The sequence below is a fragment of the Lasioglossum baleicum genome, chromosome 11 (genome assembly GCF_051020765.1).
Source record: "Lasioglossum baleicum chromosome 11, iyLasBale1, whole genome shotgun sequence".
Classification (NCBI taxonomy): Eukaryota; Metazoa; Arthropoda; class Insecta; order Hymenoptera; family Halictidae; genus Lasioglossum; species Lasioglossum baleicum.
The window spans coordinates 6730847-6747945 of record NC_134939.1 but is presented as its reverse complement, the minus strand read 5'-3'; the positions used below and the strand labels follow the sequence as shown (position 1 = coordinate 6747945).

Below are 17099 nucleotides of genomic sequence, written 5' to 3'. Positions count from 1 at the left end.
ATTTAAATTTTCGTTCTTTATATGACATTAACTTTGCATGAAATTTCACGTAACCTTTATACGCAACTCTTTTTATCTGTTCGAGCACCATTACAAATTGATAAATCTTCCGATAATTTTTTGCTACTCCTATAAGTATATTCACTACGGAAATGTTGTTATAAATAAACTGTTTTATTCCTTTGACAACGTGTTCACCCTTGGCCTCCTATCTCCAGCATCCATGTATTCCATCAATTTTTACTCTAGCATATTCCCTTTGTTGAAATAATAATCCGGTTATACCATTGGCCATCCAGTACGAAATTAAATGGCTCAATGCTTTCACAAATCCATATTGTTACAAACAAAAGAAGTATTGCTACAAACAATAGGGGAATAAATATTAAAAATCGGAAATTTTATAGGTCACTGAAACAGAATATTTCTATATGCTCTTCCAGCTGCGTAACCATAACGACAGTAATGAAAACATTTTAACAATCATTAAAATTTGGAATACGAATAATATCATTATATCACACGAATAATGTCAGTAATTAAAAGTTTTAATGGAAAATGTTGATACATCAACAGTCAATGTTTTAGATGTCTATTGGGTTGGCAAGAAAGTAATTTAGGTATTTTAAGATGAAACAGAGAGGCCAATTTTTTTATTCAAGCAATGAACTTTAATGAATAAGATATTTTTCCATTTATTCGATGATCTTTTGCCAAAAATAACAAATAAGAAAATATGTTATTGATTAAAGTCCATCGCCTGAATAAAGAAATTCGGTTTTATTTTACCTTAAAATACCGAAATTACTTTCTTGTCAACCCAATATATATTTTAAGCTGTTGTTAATTATTTCAAATAATTTATACAAGTCTTTCCACATAATTTTTACGAATATTTTCATAAATATTCCTTGCACCCAATGCCTCTAATTATGTAAAGTACCTAGATATACATAATGGGACACTCTGCATCAAAACTTTATCAGTCACATGAATAATTACACGAAAATACAAGCATCTACATGAGTAAGATTGAAAAATATGCAAGTGCTCCTCGTCGCTTTATCAAATATCCCAAGCAGTCTGTTTTCTCAACTTATCTGCGCATACTTCGAATAAAACGCGTGAAATCGTATTCCTCCGTTCGTTACGCTCAATTGACATCCACTATGTAATAGCTTACGATCTAGCGACATGCAATCTAGAATGATAATCTCGCAGTTCTTCATAGGAGACACGTGGCTACGGTTAGGAGGCAAACTGCTGCATACGAGAATCGTTGATCAGATTTCCGTTCACTTAGATCACTGATCCTTTTACTCTGTCCTCGGCAAGATTAATGAACTCTTCGATTTCACATTATGGGCCAATTTTCTCACTGCAAAATTACTGTGACGCCGATTCGTCGTGGAAAATGCGGCGTCCAATTTTTCGAGCCACATTTCACACGAATAATTTCGCAAAAGATAATAGTGGGACAATAAACTTGGACTCATTTCAAAGCCTGAAGCCTCTACGTTTCACAATCTATCCTAAATTTCCAGGTCTCGAGAAATTGTCAATATATGAACTATAATAATTAATACAAAAAGAGAGAGAGTTTAAAGACTAAATTTCCTATTCTCTAAAAATTGTGAACATTTAAACATCAATAATTTCGTTAAGAAAAATAGTATTATATAATAATAAATTTGGATTCATTGCAAAGCCTGAAGCCTCTATGTTTTACAATCTATCCTAAATTTCCGAGTCTCGAGAATATGTGAACTATAATAATCAATACAAAAAGGGTTTTAATACTAAGTTTCCTGTTCTCTAAAAATTGTGGACATTTAAACATCAATAATTTCGTTAAGAAAAATAGTACAATAATAAACTTGGACTCATTTCAAAGCCTCAAGCCTCTACGTTTCACAATCTATCCTAAATTTCCAGGTCTCGAGAAATTGTCAATATATGAACTATAATAATTAATACAAAAAGAGAGAGAGTTTAAAGACTAAATTTCCTATTCTCTAAAAATTGTGAACATTTAAACATCAATAATTTCGTTAAGAAAAATAGTATAATAATAAATTTGGATTCATTGCAAAGCCTGAAGCCTCTACGTTTCACAATCTATCCTAAATTTCCGAGTCTCGAGAATATGTGAACTATAATAATCAATACAAAAAGGGTTTTAATACTAAGTTTCCTGTTCTCTAAAAATTTTGGACATTTAAATAGCAATAATTACGTTAAGAAAAATAGTACAATAATAAATTTGGAATCATTGCAAAGCCTGAAGCCTCCATTTTCACAATCCATTGTTCATTTCTATCCAGGATATTTTTGCAGAACATAGCAAGTGGGAAACTGAGGAAACGTTCGTTCTCGAAAAAGGTGCAAGTTCAAACGCTTGTGAAAACGTTAAAAAATTTTTCTCGTGGCCGAATTTACCACGGACTTTAAGACCGAAGTTCTCCCTTTACAACGAGACCTCGAAACTTGAGGTCCGATTTTTTTTTTTACTGTTTAATGTGACATAACCTGGGAACAAGTTGGACCGTGCGAAACCTTCATCTTATATAATATTATTGTAAAGGCAGTACACTTTCCAATCGTATTTTAATAAAAAGACAAAGATACGTCTTTGCATATCAGGGTACACTGTACATTGAATTGGAATTTTTGAAACAATTTAATGACGTACACAGGGTGTCCCAAAAATAATGTACGTTCTTAAAAGGGCTAATTCCTGAGGTAATTTAAAGTAACTTTTTCCTTTACGAAAATGTTCTCCGTAGGCTTCGTTCAGGAGGTATTAAAGAAAAACACGAACCAATCAGAGCAAACAGGTCCCGCTGAGCGGGGCATTGGTATTGGCCGAAGGAAAATCCGTCCGCTGTTCTGATTGGTCCTCGTTTTTCGCGAATAACTTCGTAACAAGACCACGGAGAACATTTTCGTAAAGGAAACAATTACTTCAAATAACCTCAGAAATCATCCCTTTCGAGGAAGTAGAACATTTTTGGCGAAATTGTCCTTATAGTAGCCATTTTGTGTTACCTATGCTTCCGCGCATTCGAATACAGCACTGTTATTATATTACTGTGGTATTTTAGTGAATGCAAAATATCTAAAATTGTAGGTATAACCATTTGACATTTCGCCGTCTGAACGGTAAAGATTCTCATGCAAATCTGTCACGTATTGTAACGTGTGTTTGCATAATACATACACATATAATATAATGCATGCTCGTCTATTGTCTTTCAGCGGACTCCGCGTTTCCACACACTTGTATGGACTGATTTAAACTGTTATTTACGGTTCCGTACGTTTCCGCTGTTCAATCTAAAATTAATTTCGTGAGTGACAATGCAGGTAATTGCGCTTCGTGACAGGTCAATCATCGGCTCTTATAACCGCGGGGAGATTCGATTAAAAATTCGAACGACCATTGACAGAGCAATGTCGCAAATATGTTACGTTAATGGAGTTTTCATCATTCCTTTGTAATACTCAAACTACCGATTTATAGTTATGTACTCACGCTTCCACTCGATGTGGAATTATTAAAAGATCTTCAGAGAATTACTTACAATATCAAAAGCAAAAATCAAATGCTGAAACGAAATTAATTAACACTGATAGATGGAAAATGTAAGTGTCGTCCAAGTAGAAATATAATAGCAATAACTTTATTAATTAGTTAGTTCCACATTGCTCTAACATAACTCATAATATGATCAATAATAAGAAAATAAAATCAGAGAAATAAAAAAATTTGTTTGATAGAGTTATACATTAGAGTTAAAAGTATAATTATTTAAAAAACGAGAGAATTTATCAACTTAGCATATGATATCATTCTGAGAAAATAGTTCTTCATGATTATGCTATTATGCAAGAGAAAACGAAGTGAAATGTAGAGTCTCTCCGCAGTATAATTTAAATGCGAATTAACGTAATTATATTTCAATATAAGTTATTATAAATTATAATTATAAATTATACACATAATTTCGAGATAATTATTCAATTATACGTAGAGGTAATGTTGAAATCACACACACATCGTGCACGAGATGAGTGGAGAAACGGATCATATATTGTTTTAATTATCCATGAATCCGTGGATTTTTATGCGAGACGAAATGTGATCGCCTTTCTACCGTTTAATATTTCATATAATCCGCAATCTAATTAGTAAAATATTTCTTTTTTAATTTTCATTCATATGGCGCAGAACAGTTCATAATGAACATGATGAAAATAAGTAAATATATGTATGAAAGTATATAAATTGGTTAGAGAATTTCTTCCAATAATAAGTAATAAAAATTGACGCAATATTTTCTATATATTCTACATGTTTAATATAGTTTGTATACTTTTTATCTCCTTCTATATTTCCCAGCTTTATAAAAGAACACAATTTTGCAATGTTACAAGTTACAACACAAGGAAGCATTCTTTCTCGTGTGAAATAGTTGATTTCGATCGAAATATTCATAGAAACTACATATTAATAAATACTAAACTGAGGATCGATCAAAATGATTATAAACGAAAAGCTTATAAATCTTCTTTCAATTTTATAAAATTGGCAGAATCGTAAAAAACCAATATTATGAAAGGGTAAATAAACAATTTTACAAACTCCCTCTTTAAAAATGACAAATAAGGTAAATTGCGACAAGTTTACACGTACTGCAGATTTTTCTGCCAAATAAACATTATAGACATTAATTGCAAAATACAGGATTTTTTCTTAATAATTTAGTTGAAAATAATGCAACAATAATTTATAGTTTCTTTGAATATTTTCGTTGTTTTACATTTGATCTACTCACCTTTGTTACAAATGTACAAAATCCGATCAACACTGCCGACTATCAAAAGTGTGACTGATGTGTATTATAGCATTATAAAAATAACAAGATTAAATGTATTTATATTTTGTGCGATTTTTACTATAATACTGGAGTTAAAAAATATATTCAATAAATTCCCATGGAAACTATTCCAGGTGGTAGGTTTAGTGTTAAATCGATACGAGAGAGGAATGAGAGTTAAACAATAACGAATTTCGAACAAGCACGTCTATTGCAGACGAAAAAATTCACGTCCAAGCTATTAATATTTTTAATACATCCGATTGCTTGCACCAAACATTTTCGAGATAGGAATTTTTTTGCAAGTATCCTGGATGGAAGGGAGTAACAGAGAAAGGGTGCACTGGGATCGGATGAGGACACCTCGGATGCTTTCCTCGTTAGAAGAAAGGATGCGAGTGATACAAAGGCTTTGTGCTTAGACTTATGTTGGTCTAAGCGAGTACGGTTCTGCTCGAAGCAAAATGCACCGATGAGAAATCCAACCCGGGACGAGCCAAGCAGCTATTGTTGCTGTGATGGGATCTATCTTTAATGAAAATGAACAATACATTCCTTTCAGACGCCAACTCTTGAACACTCTACTGCAGGAGCCAAAAATATGAGGTCACTCTCTGTGCTCTGCAAGACCGTTCTTTTTTTCTCTCTACCGTCAACGAGGACGAAATGCCAGGAATGTATTTTTCAAATCCTCAACCTATTTTTCATCCACCACATTACTGCAGAGAGCCCATTTGGTTAATTGCATCGATTCCTTTCCTAACGATTTTCAGGTTCGCAAACAATTCCCAGGGACTGCCTAATAATGTGAAATTTTTTTCATTCGCGCAAATCTTTAACACATTACCGGCCGCTCATGGCTAAATAAATCACGAGATTTACGGTTAAGCTGCTTAAAAGTGAAATGAAATAACAAGGATTTCATTTTCCAGGTTATGTAGATGTGAATTTGGAAATTTAGTCGTGGGCATTATAATATTCACAATAATTCAGATTACACGTTGTCGTGATTAATTTTGACGACGCGTAATTAAACTGCGAATTACAACATTAATGCGGTATAAGTAGTATAAAGTATAGATGATCGAAGTAGTAACTGGGCTGGACTATAACTTGTTCCTTTTGCAGGTAGGAAAAACTTGTACAGGAAAATTTTCCATTGCTCAACGAGCATTACCATGAAGCAGATTTTCAGTGTATTTGCCCAAAAAGGGCTGTTTTCACTCTTTCAACATGGATAGTTGCCGAAAAAATGTGTCAAATATTTTTCAGTGATTTTGCCCAACTTTAAGGGCTGCTTTCACCCTTTCAACATAGACGTCGCCCGAAATGCGTGTCAAAGGGAAAACTACCCTAAACAGGATCAAAAACGGTAGGTCTAGCTTTTTAAAGTAGCAAATAAACCTCATCTGAGGCATTTTCTTTTATTCAAAAACGTTCAACGATATTTCCAAAATAACGAATGCTAAGCTTCGAAATTTTGCACTCATCATTTTTTCACCAAGTCTCGTAGTTTAGAGGAGTAAAAGCACCCTGCCTTGCTTAAAAAAACCACCCTACTGTGTAGTAGTGTAGAGGGCACTAATATAATTTTAAGATTTTATGCATGTATGACAAGAATGAATAGATGCAATTTAAAACAGTGGAAAGATTAGAAGAGTATTAATGTAATATTTTCATTGCATTCAAATTATTAATGAAAAATATAAATTTACATTTAGCTCCTGTGTCTTGCAGTTGATGCACAAACTTTTTAGTTTGCACAAACATTCGGAGTCTACTCTAATTTAATATAAATACAATGGCGTAATAATAAAAGATTTTCATGCATCAAGACAGAACGAAAATTAACATAGAATTTACACCAGCATCAAAAAAGCGAAATGGTTAAACGGACCTAACCAATCACTCCGAATTATTTATTTACCAAATAACGTCCCGTTCCCAAGGGTTCATCTCGCGATTCAATCGCAGACGTTCGTGCGCCATAAATAAAGATGCTTAGTCCGGTGGTGATAAATGAAAATTGGACAGGCCGTGCGAGCGGGTTCGTGTACCAACAAATGATACGTTAGCCGCGGCGGAATTTCGGTGAAAAGTGGAAATGAAAAACGAGCAACAAGCAAAGAATTATGTCGACATAATAAACGAGCATCGCGCTCAGCGATTGGAGGAGCGGGAGCACCTAACCGAATGAAAAAGACCCTTGGAACCTGTAGAAATGAGATTTCACCCTGGCACGGCAGCCCTTAGGCCGGGACTGCGTCCTCCGTAGAAAATTGCGCGCAGACCAGTGCGCGAACTATGCTCACGGCAGAGTGTCTTATGCGCTAAACGACGCGCGCCGGAAACGGCACTTGAGAGCCACGAAAAACGGTCGATTTTTACGAGCTTCCGCGCCCCAAGATCCGCGAATATTCGCCAAGGCACGCAGCCCAATCCTCGCTCGGCAGCAAACAAGCGAACTTCATGTATAAGAGGAGGAACATCAAATATCGGACACAAGGTCTTCTTAAGGATGTTCTGGAGGTACAATGGGAGACAAAAGTACAAGAAATTCGAAATCCATCAATATACTGGCAATGAAAGCTATTCACGAGTATATTTTGCATTAAACTTTTGCGAATACTGTACCCTCTGTAGCTATATTCAGTGGTCTACGCTTGTCGCGTTTCCATGCTAGTGAGAGACAACACGATAAATTTGACGTTTTGTAACAGTTTATAATTTTTTTGTTCTGTAACTGTTTAGTGAATCCTAATAAATTTTGAACATAATTAATTACATAATTTTTACTACGTATGAAAAAAAAATGGAGTTTCTAGTTGCGTTTTATCAAGGTTTAAATAGGGTTTGAAGTGGAATCTTATGAATTCTCCATAAGAAGACGTGTTAAAATATGCAAACTTTAAGTTGCTATAATTCTTAAACGGTGCAGTGAATCGAACCCAAACTTTGGTAATTGCATTAATTTAGTAAGAATTATATCTTGTCAAATTTTCAAAAATTTTGTTGCGTTTTTATATACCTCCAGAACATCCTTAAGAATCATCAAATTCTATTAGGTTGTCCCAAAAGTTTCTTTCGGAATGAGTTCCTTTAATGTTACTAAATAAATAGAAACAATGCGATAATCTTTATGTTAATGTTTTAGTACTTCCCAACATGAATTTGCATTATCTACATCAGGCATGTCAAACACGCGGCCCGACCAAAAACTTTGAAACTGTTGATGACAATTTATAGGTTTCACACTCCAAATTCACCCTTTTGCAAGTCAATTTCACCCACTACGAATACTTAAAAATAATTGTTTATTTATTTCGATTAAATTATATATTTATTTAGGCACGCGTGAACGGTGTCATTACTGCGAAAGAAAACTCAATGCTCAATACGCTTCAATAAATATGTATTTTCATTTCTACAATTTATTAATCAGAAAATGGCTGCAATGAATACACATATCTACACACAGTTTTCGCACATTACAGAGTTCATGAATTGATAATTACTTTTAAATAAGTATTTGATGTACATCTTTGCAATAAATAAATTTGAATAAATTTGATCTGATATTTTTTTACGAAAACTTACTTAAAGATACTTAATTTGTTGAATTTGATTTACAAAAGGGTGAAATTAATTTGCAGAAGGGTAAAATTGATTCACAGAAAGGTGAAATTGACTTGCAGAAGGGTGAATTTCGAGTGCAAAACATGTACAACTGGAATTAATCGAAATGCAGAGTGATTCCGTATTGAAACAAACATATATGAATGTTGTGATTCCACATTTTTACAAATTCTGTCGACCGATTTCCCGATATGTCATGTGCAATTAGGCGTATTTCAACTATGTTCAGTAGTAGTGAACTTGAATTTCTTCTACTTCTCTTTTCAGTTCCACTGATATTGATTTACAAATTTCATATTCGTAAATTTACGATCACCAAACGATAAAGTTATCAAGAATGGCAGAAACGACGAAAGTTTAACAATGTAATTTCGCGATATTTACTATCTGCTGCTTGCTCAGGACCAAAGTATTCAGCATATGTAACGTGGAACATGTTTCGTAATGGAAGCATAGGGTGGACAAGATAAATACACTTATATACATACAGTTAGCTTTACGATATATGTACTCTGGTACGTTCTTACTCAGAATTCGACGTTTTACCAAATTTCGACTTGAGAGAGGAATATTTACTAAAATAGAACTAATTTCGACTGCAAGAATCGTCTCTCCACGTGCAGTCCGAAGTAAATTATGCGGATCTTCGAGTAAAATAAAAATTGTCTGCATTCATTCCAAAATACAGGAGCTACATTACATACACATTTGTTTCTTTACAATTTATACATTTTTACCATATTTTAAAATATTTTACATTGTTTCACTGTCTTGCATTTTATCAACTCATTCCTATGTATAAATTACTTGTTTGTTAACACTAAATAAATCGAATTACCAAGAGTGAGGAATGTAACAAATTCAAGTATATTCATTCCTCGGGAAGGACACTTCGAGAATATTTTTAATAATTAGCCTGTGGATTTTTATGCAAAATAAAAATTGTGTGGATTAATTAAAAAATGTAGAAGTTACGTATATATTAATTTCTAATAATTTTATTCGATTGGAAAAATAATGGTATTTTAAAATTTAATAAATTGTTTAACTGTTGTGCATTTGATTCTTGTTATAAATACATAAAATCTTCAGTCGAGTAATAATCATATAAATTTCTTGCTTGTTCACACTACATAAAACAATAGAAATATCTTAAATGTTTCAATTAGTAATTAAATTGAGTATCAAAAACTGTTTCATTTCATGTATCCTGTTTCTTTATAACATGCTTTTGTTCTCGAATGAAAAGAGTTCAATTATATTTGTGATTTTATTTGCACGTCATCATTTGATAGTTTATTCGTCGATGGTTAAATTTATCACACACAGGAACGAGTGTCTTGCAAATTGTTTTCACTTCTGGAGCCACCGTGTATGTATCGCAGAAAATAATTAACGCTTTTATTAGCGTTCAACGCGAAAAATAGAAGCAGCTGCGAATTAAATGAAACATCTATGGGGGAGCATGTGCAAATAGAAAGAACCGTGGCCCTCTCGTGTGTTTCTCTTTACCTGTGTCAACTTACACGAACTGGCGAATTCAGCAGACAGAACAAGGGCCCCAGAATTCACGCCACTTGAGGATCTTGAGGAGATCGCTCCACTGTTTGCACCGAGTCTAAGGAAAGTTACGAGCAGCTTCCGCGTTTTTGGTTACTTTAATTATGCGGCCCGCGTTATGCCAGATATTTTCGCGCTTTGTACTATTATTTTCAGTTCTCTTTTACCAAAAAAAAATCGTTCTTTTTTATCATATTCACACGCAGTTGATTTTCGTGATCTTCCCGAATTTTTTACGTTCCAGCAAATAACAATAAAAAGAGAAGCGGTATTGAAACAGTTTTATTTCATGCAAATGATAAAATTCAGAATTATGAACAGACTTTTCCATGATTTTTCAAACTTTTTCTGTCGAAACCAAATAACAATAAAACAGACGATGAAATCTTATTTCGTAGATGTAATTTAAAACAGATGAAAGATTAAGACAATTTCTTCAATTAATACGATATATTATTTTCAATCTACTAAAATTATTAAACCACGATAGGTCCTTATATTTAACCTGAGCCTCTAGCAATTGATAAAGGCAATTTTTATTTAGTATATAGATCCGCAGACAAAAATTGAACTCGTTCCCCATCTTAGTTTAAAAGAAATAGTTCTTGAAGGAGTCTTCTACTGCGACGGGTCACAATTTGCAAATTTCTTATGAAAATCCAGTAGAAAGTATTAACATGAAATTTATTTCTGCATACTTATCCTACTTTTAAGAGTAATTACAAATTTTTTTGTTAAGAAATATTTACAATCGGCTACAGTATAATAAAATTAACTCTTCATAAAAAGAGTATATGGCTAGTTGACATGATTCCAGCCGAACCGCTTGTTTGAACCTAAAAAACCAAAGTTATTCTTACTCAGTATGAATGTGGTTATACCTGCAACTAGAATGAAAGAAAAGTATTGAAAAGTGAAAAATGGCGGCACTTCGAAATCTTCGATTTTTCAATTTCATTTTGTCTTTGCAAGATTGTGGAAACTAGAAAAAATTTCATTTCGGCGTGATTCTCGTTCTGATTGTAGCTATATATGAGCTGAAAAGGCATACCAAATTTTGGCTCGATCGGTTCAGCGGTTTTTAAGATATCATGTTAGCTATCTAATGTACATACATATGTATAATATACACATGTATAAATAATATGTATATATGTTTTCAATAATTTTTTAACAGAAAAATTTGTAATTACTCTTGAAAGTAGGTATTAACTATTATGTTAATACGTTGTACAGGGTTCGTATAAAAAATTTGCAAAAATCCGTCAATAAAAACAATCGTCGCAGTATTCACAGCGTTTACAAAATAATTTGATTCACTTCAAATTTTGATACAATCCTTCCTTTTACATAATCTAAAGAAGTACGTATCGTTAAAACATTTTTATTCAACAGTGTACAATTTCCACAAAAATAAACTGTTATTAAAAACCCTACACACTTCCCAGCGGATGTGTTATGTAGAAATTAAAAATATTTTGGTGCGTTAATTGGTTTCGTAAAAAGAAAGAAAAAGAAAAACACGCAATTGTAAAACGAGTATAATACCGATCATACCCTAACTATTATTACAATTTGATTCTTTAACAAAAAGATTGCTACGAATCCAACACACTCAAACTGGCCTATCTCCTTAACACTAAACCTACCGAGCCCTAAAAGTAACTGATACATGTTCCCTTGACAAGATTGATTTTATTTAGACTTTTTGTGCGGCTCCTATTGTAATAAGTGCACTACTAAAAATATCTATACACTCGTTTCTTATGAAATCAGTTTTATTATTGTTCTAATTGTAAAATAAAAAACCTGGAACCGGTCATTCTGACCGGTGTTGTAGGTTCCGTGTTAAAAGTTGGAGATTGCCTAACAACGGAAGGACCCTAAGCATCCGACTTCGATTTTGATAATTTTTGCGAGATGATGGTATATGGATCCCTAATTATGTATGCAAAATATTAGGTGTAGTTACTCAATAGTTTTAAAGATATAAACAATTAAAGTTTCATGCCTTGTTGCAGTTTTCGAAGTTTCATTAGCCGTGTAAGCAGGTTGCGTGATTCACAGGTATGAAACTTTAATTGTTTATATCTTCAAAACTACTGAGTAACTACACCTAATATTTTGCATACATAATTAGGGATCCACATACCATCATCTCACAAAAAATGATCAAAATCGTAGTCGGACACTTGGGGTTCTCCCCTTGTAAGATCCGCAGTCTACACATCGCCAGTCGTTAGGTCAAACGACTTCGACGCTAGTCGCCTGCCAGTAACGAGCTGCTAAGTATCAAATGATCTTATCAGGCATAGGCGAGCACACAGAGTAGGATCGTGACACATGCGGAGTGAATACGTACCGGCACTGATGTCTGGAGCACACGTTAGGTCCTCGTGTAGTTGAGCAGCGGTGTCCAAGTAGCCAGGAGTTTCGAGAGAAGCGATGTGTGTGTGTGTGTTAGAGCGTCGATCAAACGCTGGAACGATCGAAGACGATCAGGCGGGCACTGACGCCTGGTCTATGTGAAACACACCGAAGAAAAGTATATTGTCCCTTGACTCGCGACGATACCGACGACAACGACGACACCGAGCCCCACATATTCGCACGGGAACGTTCTCCGCTCCGCGAGCAACGCGAGCAAGACACGCTTCAGCACACCTCCAACCCCTACCGCTTCTGTGTCTGCGTGTGTGTGTGTGTGTGTTCTTCCGCAACAAGTTGAGTTACCCTTGAATTGGACCGAAAACCGGATGAACGCGTTCAACGTTGAACACCCACTGATCACCGGGACACGTCAACTTCTCGGATGGAACAGCAAGACGGAAACGCGAGGTCGTGTCTCGAGTTAGAAAGTAGGGGATGTAAAGCGTCGCTTTATTTGCTACCGTGCAACCGTTAGTCTCGAGTCACGTGGCTCGGCTAGCTCTACTAGAGAACCGCTAGCCAGCGATCCTAGAATTCGAAGTCGTAGAGTTCGATGCCGATGATGATGTCGTGCTGACAATGTGGGCTGATTAGCGAGATCGGTCGATGAGAGGCGTGTGACATTGGCGAGACTGTTGCGGTACAAAAAGCAACGTAATTGCACGCGGAACGATCACTTTTATCCTCTCTCTCTCTTTCTCTATGTTCTCGCTCTTTCCGGTCTCGGCTCCCCTTTTTCGTAACGGGCTGCTCGTCGATAGGGGCAAGTCGCACGCTCTCGGAGGGGATTCTTTCTAGAGGTTTCGCACTCTTTCAAAACTATCCATCCGGTATTTGCTCTCCGGCGATCAATTCGCTCGTTCTCCTCGGATGGTCGACCGTGTGGAGGAGTCTCGCTTAATTAGAAATTCTATCAAACACCGCGCGCGCGGGGGCATCCTTTCGCGAAAACGAGCCTCGAGGAGTCGATCGCACGTTGCACAACATAACGTAATTCCCGGTTTAACCAGTGAAACCCGTACCACACCGAAATGGAGCTGACACAAACAGATTGTGACACGTGCGTGCCTCTTCGTTATTCTTTCACGGGGAGAATACGACGCGTACCCGTCCAGCATACCACTGGACACCTGATCCGGGTGATCTCGGTCTCTTTCCACGGGGACCGGATAAGTTTCATCGGACCTTCGCGGACAGTTCCATCGTTGACTCGCGACTCGTCACTCACGCCAGGTGACGATTGATCACGTCAATTCCACAGGGTCTAGGGAATAGTCCCATTACACGGTGGTCGCGCATCGAGAGGTTGTATCGCTCCGATTAGTTTGAAAGGCTGGCTCGAAAGTGGAGTCCTGTGATCGGCGACGTCCGGCCGGAATGATCGACGGTACTCGCACGGTTCACGACGTCATCGACAGCCTCGGACATCGACGCAGCCCCGGGAGAAGGATGTCGGAGACTGGGTAGACGTCCGTAGAGCTCGGTGGTCTCTCTCGGCGATCGTAGGGTCTCACATCGTGGTGGACGAGCGAGGAATCGAGGTTAGCTCCGGTAGACGAGTTCACGCAGCCGAATCGAAGACGTTCCGCGTTTCCGTCGACGTCGTCAGCAGCACCGTCCGCGAGCTCTCCGCTGTCATCCGCGGTCACGTCGAACGGCAACGAGAACGAACAGAACGAAACGTGTTCGAAACGAGTCCGCGTCACATGATCCGCCGGCGGATCCTCTCGGCTCGTTTCGGTGTCCCAGCGAGAGGTCGCGGATAACAGCTTCGATCCCGCTCTCTCTCTCTGTTCGGCACGCGCGGATTCTCGCGGACGTGTGCGTAGATATCAGCGTTACAGTAGCGTGTAGAGCGTTACGGTAACGGGGGCAGTAGCGGATTGCCGAATTCCGCGGATCCGCGGGATCGTGCGCTAGCGTAGAGGAGTTACAGAGAGAAATACAGAGGAAACGGAAAAAAGAAAAAGAGAATTGCACGCCGGTTTCTCCTGGTTCGTTGCCCGGGGAGCGGCTATGGCGGCGGCCTGGCTCTTACTGCTGCTTTCCTCGGAGCGGGGGCAACCGAAAGGGGTCGGCTCTGCCGGAGGGACGAAGGGGGAACGATTATCTCGCAGCATCCCCCATCGCGCAGGACCAGACCGTGCGACACGACGGCTACGTGGAATCGAGACAGCCACACAGGCCAACAAAGCACACGGGAGAGGGCGCTGGTGGAAAAGAGACGTCCGCAGAATGTGGCGAGGGTGAAAGGGAACAGATCTTGCTGGTGAGAACGGTGCCAACCGCCGAGGTCTACGCCGGAGAGAGATAGAGAGAATGAGAGAGAGACAAAGTCAGAGGAAAGGGTTGGAAAGTGGGATCGGGACAGAGCTGGAAAGAGACGAAGATTCGCTGCGGCGGAGGTGGAGGAGGAGGAGGAGGACTTCGGAATTCACGGGGCTAGAGGAAGAAATGATGACTCGGGGCGAGAGCGGAGGGAGGGTACACGACGGAATAGACCCCTGCGTCGGAGCGAGAGGGACGACCGAGAGACAAAGATCAAACGAGACTGCGAACAGTGGGAAGAAAAACGCCGGGGATAATGCTGGACCAAGAGAGACGGCTGGATGAGATGCTGGAAATAGATGCGAATTAGGGGATGAGATCGGAGGGATGAAATGCGCGAGCGAGAATGGACGAATATATCGAAGTTATTGAAACAAATACGATGCTGTGTGCGTGTTTGAATCAGGTCGACGGGTCAAGAACTTGCGTGTGAGGTTCCTGTAAATGGTGGTGGAACTGTAAATGGTTCCTGTAAATGGTAACACGAGAGGGGAGACGATGACAAAAATTTTGTAAGATTGAATATAAAAATAGAGGCGCACGCGAAATCGGATATTCTCCGTGACGCTAGAATGTAGAATGAGCGAGGAAGGAAGACGGCGAATACCCTTCTCTTCCGACGGTTCGTGACACCGTTACGAATAGCAAGCAAGGACTACGCGCCGGCTCCAAAGATTCTAGAGGGAAAAACAAGACTCTGCTCTGCGGAGTTTCCTTAACGCGCTCCGAGCGCCGCGTCACGCAACCACGGTCGTCTGCGGTCAAAAATTAATTTTTCTGCGGATGAATCGTGCGGAGAAATGAGCTCTTTCCACACTACTTCGCGCGACCGATATCTTTTCAACTGGGCGACTTTCTAACCCGTTGCCGTGCGATTTTCTTCGCTGCTGCGATTGTTAAAACTGCTTTGTACTCGATCATTTCGTAGAAGAAAAACGGCAACATTGAAGATTGAAATTAAGAAAGACTGTGAGTGCCATTCTTTCAAAAATTCGTTTCTCGCAAAAAGGAAGTAAGTTTCAACGCTAATCCAATAAGGCTGAGAGATCCCTGACGATTGGTATTGTACAAGTTTTTAGTCGGCTACCATATCGGTTGCAAGATCAGTTACAAGACGATCTTACAAGATTTAATTCCAGTCTTCAATTTATATTTATTCTGTGTGTACATCTACTTGGATGCTGATATATTGATTACAAAAGAAGAGAAATTTTTATTTCGTTCGAAAATAAAGGCGTAACACTGACAGTAGTAGCAGCATTGCTTTAGTCAGCCTTACAGCTAAGAATTGGACTTGGTTTACACAATATCCTATATTTATTACAAATTATCATTCTCCCTCTCACCCTCTGGCATGAAGGTAGCAGTTTAAAATTACAATTGGACAATTCAACAAATGAAGGATTAATTTTTACGATTAGAAATTTTGAAACTTTTTGAGAAAAGATCACAACGATGGGCATTATTTCCGACTGGCTGGTATAGCCATAAAATATCGAGAGAAAGGCATTTGAATTTTTCTGTTGAAAGGGGGATTATATTTAGTGAATATAATACAGGAATACACCTGTATTTCCTAATCTGGAAGTGCACAATCACTGAATGCAGCATTCACGAGCATCGTGCTCAAAAGTTTGGATTCAAAAGCACACCGACAAAACTGGAACGCCGAACGACAGGCATAATATAAAAGCGAGGAACTAAGTAAACACTCGTATAATACATCGATCATCGTACTTCTATCATTCGATCACATATGAATCACATAGTCAGCAAACTTATATAACAATAAACAGAATATCCTAACTTTTTATAGCAGATATGTATTGGAAATAACGTGTATTTTGCGGAGAAAGAATATTTTATTCGGGAAAAGTTGTATGTCCCCCTTCGACGAGGGATAGATTGTACTGGAAATAAAATGTGTGTAGAAAATATTAAAATATATGGGACATATAGTGCACTTCAGAGAAATGTTCACATTTTACCTGTTATTTATAGCCTAGTGTGGTTAAAATATGATATATACCAGTTCGTAACGCCGTATTATCACTAAATGATAAATATCACAAACTAACAATAATAACAACCAATTAATGAAATTTCAATGATGTTATTACATTGAAAAATCTAAATAAATTCAATCTTGCAGTTTTTATTAGAAGTAACTTTATTAGAAGATTATATCGTTCACATTTTCGAGAAATTAAAAACCATTGGGGACTTATTAAATATTTTCTATAATCGAAAATAATCAAATCAGGT

General features: G+C 37.4%; 1 protein-coding gene across 9 annotated transcripts in view; it reads right to left on the bottom strand.

Moving 5' to 3' along the window:
- Positions 1-14596, bottom strand: part of LOC143213439 (cyclic nucleotide-gated channel alpha-3) — a 299614-nt gene extending 285018 nt beyond the window's left edge. For 3 of the 9 annotated variants that reach the window (XM_076433292.1, XM_076433301.1, XM_076433295.1), the window contains exon 1: positions 12439-14591. The gene's annotated coding sequence lies outside the window, so the exon portion shown is untranslated. Of the gene's footprint in view, positions 1-12438 lie in introns of all 9 variants that reach the window. The other 6 variants (XM_076433300.1, XM_076433299.1, XM_076433297.1 and 3 more) reach the window with 6 other exon arrangements.
- Positions 14597-17099: the final 2503 nt, after the last annotated feature.